At 34.8% G+C, this 12,868-nt stretch overlaps 1 long non-coding RNA gene across 1 annotated transcript in view; it reads left to right on the top strand.

Annotated features, from left to right (window-relative positions):
- LOC145530202 (uncharacterized) overlaps positions 1 to 7,567 on the top strand; it is a 68,501-nt gene extending 60,934 nt beyond the window's left edge. The window contains exons 4-5 of the long non-coding RNA XR_014071543.1: positions 2,540 to 2,651; positions 4,775 to 7,567. This is a non-coding gene — a long non-coding RNA (uncharacterized LOC145530202). The remainder of the gene's footprint in view (positions 1 to 2,539; positions 2,652 to 4,774) is intronic.
- Positions 7,568 to 12,868: the final 5,301 nt, after the last annotated feature.

The following is a 12,868-nucleotide window of genomic DNA, read 5'->3' as shown; positions in this document are numbered from 1 at the left end:
GTGGTGCTAGAGAAGACTCTTAAGAGTCCCTTGGACTGCAAGGAGATCAAACCAGTCCATTCTAAAGAAAATCAGTCCTGAATATTCATTGGAAGGACTGATGCTGAAGGTGAAACTCCAATACTTTGGCCACCTGATGCAAAGAACTGACTCCTTGGAAAAGACCCTGATGCTGGGAAAGATTGAAAGTGGGAGAAGGGGATGACAGAGGATGAGATGGTTAGATGGCATCACCAACTCTATGGACATGAGTTTGAGCAAGCTCTGGGAGTTGGTAATGGACAGGGAAGCTTTGTGTGCTGCAGTCCATGGGGTGGCAAAGATTCAGACACAAATGAGTGACTGGACTGAACTGATGTAAATGATGTTAAACAGAATGAAAATTAGAGTGATTTTATTATTTGAGTTTACAATGAGTTGCAAAGAAGTGGAGACAACTTACAACATTAGCAAACATACAACGTAGTGGTGGTTCAAGAAGTTTGCAAAGGATAAGAGAGCCTTGAAGATGAGGAGTGTAGTGCCCAGCCATTGGAAGCTGACAACAACTGAGAGCCATTATCGAAGCTGATCCTCTTACAACTACATGAGAAGTTGCTCAAGAACTCAACATCGACCATTCTATGGTCATTGGCATTTGAAGCAAATTGGAAAGGTGAAAAATCTCAATAAATGGGTGCCTCATGAGCTGACCAAAAATCAAAAGAAGTTGTCATTTTGAAGTGTCATCTTTTCTTAATCTATGCAGCGACCATGAGCTGTTTCTCAATTGACTGTGACATGTGATGAAAACTGGATTTTATATGAAAACCAGTGATGACCAGCTCAGTGGTTGGACCAAAAAAAGCTTCAAATCTTCCCAAAGTCATATTTGCACAAAAAAAGGTCATGGTCACTGTTTGGTGGTCTGCTGCCCACCTGATCCATTACAGCTTTCTGAATCCTGGTGAAACCATTACATCTGAGAAGTATGCTCAGCAAAATTGATGGGATGCACTGAAAACTGCAACACATACCACTGACATACCACTGGCATTGGTCAACAGAAAGGGCCCAATTCTTGACATGTTGCCCAACCACATGTAGCACAACCGAAGCTTCACAAATTGAATGAATTGGGCTATGAAGTTTTATCTGCCATGTTCACCTGACCTCTTCTCAACTGACAACCACTTCTTCAAGCATCTCCACAATATTTTGCAGAGAAAATGCTTCCACAACTAGTAGGAGGCAGAAAATGATTTTCAAGAGTTCGTCAAATCCCAAAGCATGGATTTTTATGCTATAACAATAAACAAATTCATTTCTCTTTGGCAAAAATGGGTTGATTGCAATGGTTCCTATTTTGATTAATAAAGATGTGTTTGAGCCTAGTTATAATGATTTAAAATTCATGATTGAAACCATAATTATCTTTGCACCAACCTAACATAAAGCACACATCTCTTCTTACTTTTACTCCAAAAGGTTTCTCACAAGAAAATAAAGCAATCAGTAACATAATCAGGAAAATAAATCTTATTTTGTTATCCCTAGAGAACTGGCTCATATGTCAGGAAAACCTGCAGATATTTAGGTTTTCACCTGTGGATATAAATATTTGATAAAGATAGAGAATTAAAAAAAAAAAAAAAAAGCTGACTCCCCTCTAGTCATTAAAATTCTGCAGGAGTTCCCAAACCCATGTAACTGTAACTTAAACAAATCTTGCATTAAACTGTTTTAAAAAAATGAAAAAATAAAAACTCTTGTCCTAAAAGATCAGTGTTTTACATTGTGATACTGCTTGTGTAATTGAAAATAAACTGCCACTAAAGTGAATTTTAATTATTACTAATATGTTCACTTTGTAGCAAATAACTGCATATTTAGTATGGCTGAATAGTTAACATAGTTGGATAGTATGAATGTCTACATAGTTTATAATCAAAATGAAACAAAATGACTGAAACAGAGAACTACCTTCATCTCAATTTCTTCTCTTCAGTGACCTGTGTCAAATGCTTAATATTTATACTTACTGCAATTACTATATTATATCCAAAATTATACTAAGGCATGTTAGAGCAATAAGGTGATTATATTTTTCACTATTATAAATAATACTGCAACATTTTTAAAGTACTAATACTTCAGTTATTTTAACATAGTTCTCTATAATTGCAAAAATTAATTGCTGGATTAAAGTTATTAGTATTTATAAAGTTCTTGATATTTCCATATTCTCATTGAAATGACTCCACTATATTTAATATTCATTATAATGTATATACCCCATCAATTAGTTTGTGATGTGATATACGATTTATGTTGCTAAGTCGTGTCTGACCCTTTATGAACCTACGGACTGTAGCCCGCCAGAGTCCCTTACCCAGGGGATTTTCCTGACCCAGGGATCAAACTCGGGTCTTGTACATTGCAGGCAGAGCCATCAGGGAAATCCATTTTTAATGTTCACCACAATATGTGTACCCCACAAATTAATTTAGATGGATAAAATATTTTAAACTAATGAATATTTTTAATTAAATTTCAACAGGTGGTTGGTTGCAGTGTACATGTACAGTTTCTGAGGAGGCAGATTAAATTGAAGAGTTGGAGCAACTTTTTCAGATGAATCAAAGAAAAAATGAGAATTCACTCATCACTTGGTAAATGTTACATGCTGTGTTATAATTGCATAGGTTTATTATTTTATCGATTAGATTTGGTATAAGATTGTTCGGCTTTCTACTTTAACTATCCTGTGTAAAATATCTTCACTGAAGAGAGAGGAATCAAATCATTTTCCTTAATTTACCAAAATCTATGACCTGTTATTTTTTAATATCCAGAAAATGGTGCCAAATATACATTCAAATGTTTTAAAACCACATGATTCCATTAAAAAGTAAATAATAATCCTTAAAGTATACTTATGTCTCTATTATGTCTTTTATCATATTATTTAGCTAATTTTCTTAATATCGATTATTTAAAACATATATTTATTAGTTGCAAATTATTACTTCTAAGGTGAGACACTGACGTTCTGTGAACAGATTTGTTTGTAATATGCAAGACAAGCAAAAATGCTGTCTTTTCTACCTTTTTGATAGAAGAGACTCAGTAAACAACAGGTGATTATAGAAAGAAATCCATATATATTTATTAGCTTATATTTTCAATTAAAAAAAAATTGAATCCAGACAACATTTGTGCTTAACTCATTATTAAAAATGTAGAGAAAGTTTATTTCCAAAACAACTCTTTACTTAAAGAAAATCTTTGTTTAAAAAAAAGTTGGTTCTAATGCTGCAAGAAAACAACAAAAAGAAAGTTCCTCTAAAAGTAAGAAACATATAAAGATATTCACCCTCATATAATTGTCATTTCTGTACTACAAGAAGTATAGAAACAAAAGGTGAATACAGAAGTCACAGAAATAAATACCTCACAGTGAATAATTGTAGAAATAGTCTGAGAAATACCTACATCCTATACACACAGAAAGAATATTTATAATAAGTGAATTTTAGTTACAACTGTAGACATTTCCCCAAATTTAAAATGCAACAAATAGCAGTTAACTCATTACATTTATTTGATTACTTACTATTCACTACATTTAAATAAGTGATTTTATGGAATTCTATCATTTTATGTATTATTTTCTATTTTCTTTGAGTAAGATTTATATTTTATTATTGTAAACTATGACTGCATTCTTATCAAATACCTGACACTGAAATAAATGCCTGAAGTTTGATTGATATAACAGGTTTTTAAAATCATTTTTATTTGTGGTTCATATATATTCTTATTTTACTTATAAATAATATATATAGACAACAGAGAAATATTTAACTAATTTGTGCATTTTTGTTATTTTTTCACTGATAATTGCTAAGCTTTAAGCATGGTTAGTTTTGGGGGAATTTTCATAATTTCTTCTCTGAATCATTTGTTTACTTATCAACCAGCTTATTTTTATTTTGCTTTTTAATTAAGATATTTAGTTTTTAAAACACATTATTTGAAAATAGTGGGGCTACTGATTTTTCCAGTTGCTTTTCTCTTACTTTCACTTGTGATGTTCCACTTTAATATTTTGTATGTCTTGTGCCGATAAAGAGCAATTTAACAGCATATAAGTAGCTCTATACATTCCACAGATTATTCTGATTTTCAAAATTATTTTCTAAAACCTAGGCTAATATTTACGTATATAATTATTGCTTTAGTTCAGTTCTTATTTATTTCTCTATCAGTACAATTATGTCTCATAATAAATTATACTTGCTAAATGGCATGTACGTTATATATAACTTATTGACTTTTAACAGAGTTAAATTGCATTTGAGATATTTATCTTAGAAATATGTTCATGACATATTTTGTTAACACTTTTAGCATACATAACTTAATATTTAAAGACTACTTCACATTCATGATTTATTTACAAGATCTGATTCTGAAGACTTTCGGTAACATGTTAGATTAATTTGAGTTCCCTCAAAGTAAATCAAAAGCCTAGTAAATATTTCCATATGTAAATTGACCCATAAAAAGCTCTAAAATCCAAAATATTAATCATGCTATAAAAAACAGCAGAATGTACAAATAGAAAACCAAATTATAATTTATATTTACATAGACAAGATGATAGGGGTGGAATAAATGTTAACATTTCATTTAAGATAAGTAGGTGAAACATTGCAAAATCACCCAATAACAAAGATACAGGGCTTTTACAAAAATCTAATTTTGTTTTAGTGTTTGTTTTTTTTCATAGGACTGAGTGACACTGGGAAGAAAGAAGCATCATGGAGAAAATTTTGCATGCAATTTTCATATTTCCTTGCTTCATGGTAGCAGTGTTGGAGGTTATCTACTTCACCCACACATATGCACTAATATTCCATAAATGTTGTTAGCCAGGCAGTCATTTCGCAGAAACTTCCAGGAATGAGAATCGCCTACTACACTAAGCTTGCTACTTCAAAATCTGATCTTGATGTTGGGTCTGGGTCTTCTCCCAGGGTTAGGTCTGTTGCAGGCAAATGGCTTAGAGCTTCAGCTCTCACTGGAATTTGCCCCAGATCATAAGGATGATCTCAACCTCACTAAGGGCTCATTGAGGGCTTTCCTGGTGGCTCAGATGGAAAAGAATCTTCCTGCCATGTTGGGAGACCCAGGTTCCATCCTTGGGTTGGGAAGATCCCGGGGAGAAGAATAATGGATCCATTATTCTTGCCTGAGAACTCCATGGACAGAGGAGTCTGGCGGGTTACAGTCCATGGGGTCACAAAGAGTGGGACATAGCTGAGCAACTTGCACTTCACAACCTCACTGAAAGTTGCGCTGGAACCAGCTTCTGCTGACTGCAAGAAGTCATTTGTCAAATACTGAAGAACTTTGCTACCCTGCAGCTAAATTTAGGGTAGCATTAAATCAGTCCAAAAATTAGAGCTTTTTTGCTGCTTTTGGTCTTTTGAAGATCTGATTTAACAGCACACCATGAGTCATAAGCCTTACGTAAGGAAGTGAAATACCATCTCATTCTGATACAATGCTGAACAGCCATCCTCGATCTACAGTCTCTGACTGGATTAGCCAAGGACTCATCTGCCACCAAGTTTCAGGTCAATTTTTCCCTCTTTGCAGCCTTGGTTGCTCACATCCTGACAGGGTTATCTTTTGAGGACATGCCCCGATATATTTTTTTGCAAACAATTCTCTGTTAAGTGTGTGCTTTCCAGAAAATCGATATTTTGGGTACCAGAACCTAAGATGAGAATATGGAAAGGCAGCTCTCAATGGTTCTCCAGCCATGAAGCCCTGTGTGTGTGTGTGCTCAGACACTTCAGTCCTGTCCAACTCTTTGTGACCCTATGGACTGTAGTCCGCCAGGCTCCTCTATCCATGGGATTCTTTGGGCAAGAATACCAGAGTGGGTTGCCATTCCTTCCTCCAGGGATCTTCCCAACCCAGGGATCCAATTTGAGTCTCCTTCAGCTCCTGTATTGCAGGTGGATTTGTACCACTGAGCCAGAGGGGAAGCCTGTCATGAAGACCTCCTTGTTGGTAATAAGAAGTTTAATGGCTCTTACCATGCTGGAACTGGAACTCTTTCAGCTTTAATTTTATTCTCACATATTCTACAAGTGTCCTTTCTAATATATCTGGAAAGATTCTCAGCCTTACATTCAGCTCAGTTCAGTCACTCAGTCATCTCTGATTCTTTGTGACCTCATGGACTTCAGAACACCAGGCTTCCCTGTCCATCACCAACTCCTGGAGCTTGCTCAAACTCATGTCTGTTGAGCTGGTGATGCCATCCAACTATCTCATCTTCTGTCATCCCCTTCTCTACCTGCCTTCAATCTTTCCCAGCATCAGGGTCTTTTCCAATGAGTCAGTTCTTTCCATCCAATGGCAAAAGTATTGGAGCTTCATCTTCAGCATCAGTTCTTCCAATGAATATTCAGGACTGATTTCCTTGAGGATTGACTGGTTGGATCTCCTTGCAGTCCAAGGGACTCTCAAGAGTCTTCTCCAAAGCAACAATTAAAAAGCATCAATTCAACTCTCAGCTTTCTTTATGGTCCAACTCTCACATCCCTACATGACTACTGGAAAAACCATAGCTTTGACTCGACAGACCTTTGTTGGTAAAGTAATATTTCTGTTTTTTAATGTACTGTCTAGGTTGGTCATAACTTTTCTCCCAAGGAGTAAGTGTCTTTTAATTTCATGGCTGCAGTCACCAACTGCAGTGATTCTGGAGCCCAAGAAAATAAAATTTCTTACTGATTCTGTTGTTTCCCCATCTATTTGCCATGAAGTGATGGGACTGGATGCCATGATCCCAGTTTTTTGAATGCTGAATTTTAAGCCTACTTTTTCACTCTCCTCTTTCACTTTCATCAAGAGGCTGTTTAGTTCCTCTTAGTTTTCTATCATAAAGATTGTGCCATCTGTATATCTGAGGTTGTTAATATTTCTACCTGCAATCTTGATTCCAGCTTGTGCTTCATCCAGTCTGGCATTTTACATGATGTACTCCGCATATAAGTTAAATAAGCAGGGTGACAATATGCAGCCTTGATGTACTCCTTTCCCAGTTTGAAACCAGGCCCTTGTTCCATGTCCAGTTCTAACTGTTGCTTCTTGACCTGCAAACAGATTTCTAAGGAGGCAGGTCAGGTGGTCTGGTATTCCCATCTCTTTAAGAATTTTCCACAGTTTGTTGTGATCCACAACCTTACATAACTGATTGCAAACTACATTTTTAACCATTTTAATTCTCTTGCTCAACACTTTCATTTTAATTATAGTCATCATATTTTTAAATTTCAAAGAGCTTCTTTTTTATTAGATGTGCTTTTTTTTTTAATGTTGTCAAATCAAATAGATATAATTTAAATGCTTTCTTCTAATTTCTGGATTATTACTACATCCACAGTGTTAAGTATTCACTTTGGTTTCCCACTTATGCTGTTCATTTGTGCAGCAAATATTTATCTAAGTAATGTTCTATATGCTTTAAATAGGAATGAATAAACAAACATTAACTATTGCCCTTTAAGGTGGTACTCTGAAGTTTTATCTTTAGATTTTAATTTATTTAATCTGAATAAAAGATTAAGTTAATTCATAAAATTAGCTTGATGTGTTTATTCTAATGTGCTGATCTCAGTAAGTGTCTTCCTTCTTGGGGAGGCTAAATGATGGCTCTCCATCATTTGGGTAGCATGTTAGTGGAAGGGGTTCACAGGAGCTGCCTGTGTTGAGGCTTTCTTCACAACACTCCCACTGTTTTCTTCTGTGAATTGCTTGGGCTCTATATTTGGAAAATACTGTTTACCAAACCCCATCTTCTTTCAATTCTTCCTCATTTACTAGTAATATGGCTTCAGATTTAACAGCATTATTATTAATTTAGTCACACACATTGTAATTAATGACTGGGCTTCCCCAGTGTCTCAGTGGTAGAGAATTCACCTGCAGTGCCAGAGATGTGGGTTTGATCCCTGGGTTGGGAAGATCCCCTGGAGAAAAAATGATGGCTCACTCCAGTATTCTTGCCTGGGAAATCCCATGGACAGAGGAGCCTGGCGGGCTACAGTCCATGGAGTAAAAAGAATCAGACACAACTTAGCGACTAAACTACCACCACCATTGTAATCAATAATATACACAGTATCACCTTTGTCATTGCTAAAGCCCTGACATTTATTAATATGTATTTGGAAATTTGGAAGATGTGAGCATGATTTTTAGAAGCATGAAATTAATTTTCAATAATGCAGCTTATATAGAAAACTGTTATATTTTGTATCATCTAGGACGCCTTTAATATATTGAGTAATTTTGCTTGGAGATAGTGAGATTATTGAAATGAGTATTTCAGAAACTTATAGACTATCAAAACTATGTTACCTACCAACTTAGCATTTATTCAATTTACTGTTAGTAGACCTGCACCTAGTAGCTCTGCCCTACTAGGCACGAAAAAGATGTTGACCTATTGAATAAAGGGTTGTCATTTCAAAACAACTAGTGAAATAGTAGATTTTTAAAATAGCAATAAGGTAGCAAATTTAAATTTTGGTTACCCAAAATTTATTATTGTTGTTTTTTACTCACTAAGTTGTCTCGATTCTCTGTGATCCCATGGACTATAGCTCACCAGGCTTCTCTATCCATGGGATTTCCCAGGCAAGAAAACTGGAGAGGATTGCCATTTCCTTCTCCAGGAGGTCTTTCTGACCCAGGGCCTGAACCTGTGTCTCCTGTTTGGCAGGTGGATTCTTTAGCACTGAGCCACCCGTGAAGCCCTACTCAGAATTTAAAACTATTTAAACAACTATGTAACTATAGATATAAATATATATACATCAAGTTAAAATTTAAAAACACAGTATATATATATTATTAAGTATGACTCTCAAATCTACAAATAATATGTATATTCTTTGAAAATATTAGAACTGAAACAGATAATTATATATTTGGTAGAATCAATATATATGGGGGTTGGGGTGCCAACCCCTATATAGCTGTAAATCTACATATAAATTTTGACTCTTCCAAAACTTAAAACTAATAACCTACTCTTGACTGGAAGTCAAGTCTTAGAGATACCATAAACTGTCAATTAACACTATTTTGTATGTTAAATGTACTACATACTATATTCATATTGTATGCTATAGGAAGTAAAATATTATTAAAAATCATAAAGAGAGAAAATGCATATATAGTAATGTACTGTGTTTATCAATTTGTTGTTTACATCATCTATTTACAAGATCAATTGTCTGTCAGAACCTACATAAATATTGTCTTAATAAAACACTGCCATGTTATATGTATATCTAACACTATATATGAAAAATGAAAATATAATGATAATGTACAAAAGGAATTCATGCTTATAGGTATAAATGTATTCATACATTGATAAGGAAGGAGCAGCGATATGATTGGTTTATAGTAGCCTAGCATAATCCATATGATTGCTTCACTGTAGCCTAGTCTATATATTAATGCACAAATTATACATTTTTATGGCATACAGTATTAACTCATATTCATAATACAGTATTAGAAATATTGTTACATTAAATGAAGCACTTATTTGTGATGGTAGACTGATATAGTTTTTCCACTGTGAGAGAGACGGCATACTGTATGCTAATATAATTCTTTGAAAGCAAAATTATGAAACAGTAAGAAATCTAACATGTTACTAATTTTATGTCATCACTCCCCTTATGTCTATTTAAGGATAGATTAATAGCTACATATATTCAGTGCATTCATGACAAAACTAACTTTCTAAAAATTTTTTAGATATTTCAAAGATATGTGGTTCATCTGCAAGTTTTTTTTTTTATTGTCTCAGTTCTCCACCAAATTTTCCCATGTATTTGTTTTTAAAAAATTATTTAGACATACGTAGTTCAAACCTGTGTTGTTCAGAGTCAACTGTGAATTTGAATAATAATTTTTATACCTTGTTGAACATATTACTAAATTCCAGGAAAAATAATAAATTATATACACAATAATATAACTTACAATGGGTAGTTAAAACAAAATGAAAAATACATTATTTTATAAAAATGTGCTTACTACTAATAGTACTATTACTAAACAGTTGTCATATCCATCTCTACCTAAAATAGAAAACTATGCCGAAATTTTCATACAGTTCAAAAAAGTCAAATTCAGAAAACAACTTCTGCCAGGCATGTGAGGAATCTATCCCAATTTGCACAATCAGACCAATGATTCTGTCTCCAGAATACTATTGGGGCACATTACAGCCTTAGTGTGGGACCTGTGTGTCCTACAACATGTATTGCAGCTTTCCAAATTGCCTAATTCTCATCCAAGTCCAGCAATGGATAGAAAAAGATTGGCTGCATTTCTGTTTGTGAGTTTTTACAAAGAATATTTTTCAACTGAAACCAACATTTTTTCAAAGAAGAAAATAAGGGAATTCATAGATCCTATTTAAGGACAGGGGGGAATCATCACATTTGATTCAAGTCCAATGACATGACAATTACTGCCTACCTAAGAAGTATTGCTCATGCAGTGGTTTGGCTCAACAACTTCAAAAAATCATTAATTAAACTAAACAAAGACCTCTACAGTTAAAACAATGTGACTAAGATGACCACTATTTATAGCAGTACATTACACCAAAGCAATAGAGTCCTCCAAATTATTTATGTTTGGTAAATAATGCCACATTGAATTAACTTTGTTAGCTGTATCAGTGTATATTTAAAATTCACTTAGATCATACAGTAGAACATGGCTCATCTTAAAATTCCAGGTATATTATATAAATATTAGTATTCTATAAATTTAGCTTTAATTTGTTAGGATTTATTTATTCTTCCCAGGTACTTTTTTTAAATATAAATTTATGACCTAAGCAATTCACTCACATGTCAGAATTGCTGCACATATGGTGATATAGCTCGGGCCATAGCAGCAGGTCAGAGTGTGGTATCCATGGCAACATTTCTCATGACCCTGTGTTTTGCTTTATGATGGTGTTTTTATGTCTGTCAGTAAATCTCAAAACCACTGTGCCTAGGCTCTCTTGGCTTTGGTATTTAAACATTTCTTGATACAGCTATGCAGCTTTGCAGCATAATGAATTTTGGAGACAAAACTGCTGCCCAGGATTCATTGCAACGGAAACAGTATCCATAGCAATGTCAAATGCATATGTGAAGTGGGCCTTCCCCGGTGGCTCAATGGTAAAGAATCTACCTGCAGTGCAGGAGACCTGTGTTTGATCCCAGGATCAGGAAGATCCTGTGGAGAAGGGAATGGCAACCCACTCCGGTATTCTTGCCTGGGTACAAAGAGTTGAACACAACTTAGCAACTACACAGGAACAATAGGTGAAGTATTTTTCAATAAACTAGAACATCATTTAAAAGTGGTAGCTGTAGGAAAAGGCAAAATATATTGCTTTATAAAATGTGCTTACTACTACATGTGTGTGAATGTACCCTAGGTGTCAATTCCTTCCTCTCAGTCTCTCACCTTGGGGCATCAGTCTCTCACCTTGGGGCCCTTAGAAGAATCATGCAGCCTTACCAGGCAAGATCGTTATCTTCCATGCAACTGCTTACCTAATTGTTGTTTCTTCAAAAATTGTGTTGAATTCCTCTTTAATATGCCATATTTGTGTGTGCGCGCTAAGTCACTTCGGTAATGTCCAAATCTTTGCAACTCGATGGACCACAGTCTGCCAGGCTCCTCTCTGTCCATGGGATTCTCCAGGAAAGAATACTGGAGTGGGTTGCCTTTTCCTTCCCCAGGGGATTTTCAGGACCCAGGGATCAAACTTGTGTCTCTTATATCCCCTACATTAGCAGGTGGGTTCTTTACCACTAGTTCTCTGGGAAGCCCTTGATTTATTCACACATAAATAGGGAGCACCTTGATTTATTTTTCTTAAGGAGGAAGGAATTGACACCTAGGGTACATTCTCACATAAGCTTAGGCACACAGTGCACGCACTTCAGGTCCTGAGTGGGAAGGAGGTGCAAGGCCTGAGGAACTCCGCATAGCATTGTATTGAATGGGCTTCCCTTTTGGCTCAGATGGTAAAGAATTCACCTGCAATACGTACAGGAGACCTGGGTTTGATCCCTGGGTTGGGAAGATACCCTGGAGGAGAATACTCCCCTCTGGCCTTCGGAGGGGGAAGTTGAATTTGTGAGAGGCAATATGTAGGGCACATGTGACATACATTTTGGGACTGAATCAAGAATATGAGTAGCTATGTTTTCAAAAGTAGATAATGTCTGTTAATTATTAAAAGGTGACTGGCAAGTTAAAATGCCTACTTGATCTTTTCTTTCCCAAGTCTTTCATTCTCAGGTAAATAAATTCTTCTATTTATATGAAAGCAAATATTGCTAAATTAGCCACAATAACACAATTCATTTAATTATTAGAATTCTTGTTTCTTAAATTTGATTATATTCAAAGTTTTTGAAATTTGTTACTCCAGGCTTATCTTTAAGCCAACTAGGACAAATTTTCAAAACACAGTAGTTTTTATGCCTGTTATATAAGTTTTTTTTTTAAAGTGTTTTTCATCTTTCATATAACTTTCCCTAGCAAAATATGACTTTAGGAACATTTGCATATATTATTGGTTTCCATTTTAAATATCAATGATATATGATAAAATATATCAAGAAAACCCATTTGAAAAGTATAAATTTAAATGTTTCCTTGTATTTTTAAAGAGACATAGAAATTTAAGAAAAATTGCTCAAAAAGCTTTTAATTACTCTCTCAGGATATATGTGAAGTATCTCAAGAAGTATTTACATTTTAA

Source organism: Giraffa tippelskirchi, chromosome 12 (assembly GCF_054371585.1).
Source record: "Giraffa tippelskirchi isolate mGirTip1 chromosome 12, T2T-mGirTip1v1.2.pri, whole genome shotgun sequence".
Classification (NCBI taxonomy): Eukaryota; Metazoa; Chordata; class Mammalia; order Artiodactyla; family Giraffidae; genus Giraffa; species Giraffa tippelskirchi.
Note: the sequence above shows the minus strand (reverse complement) of the source record. Positions and strands in the feature narration are given on the sequence as shown.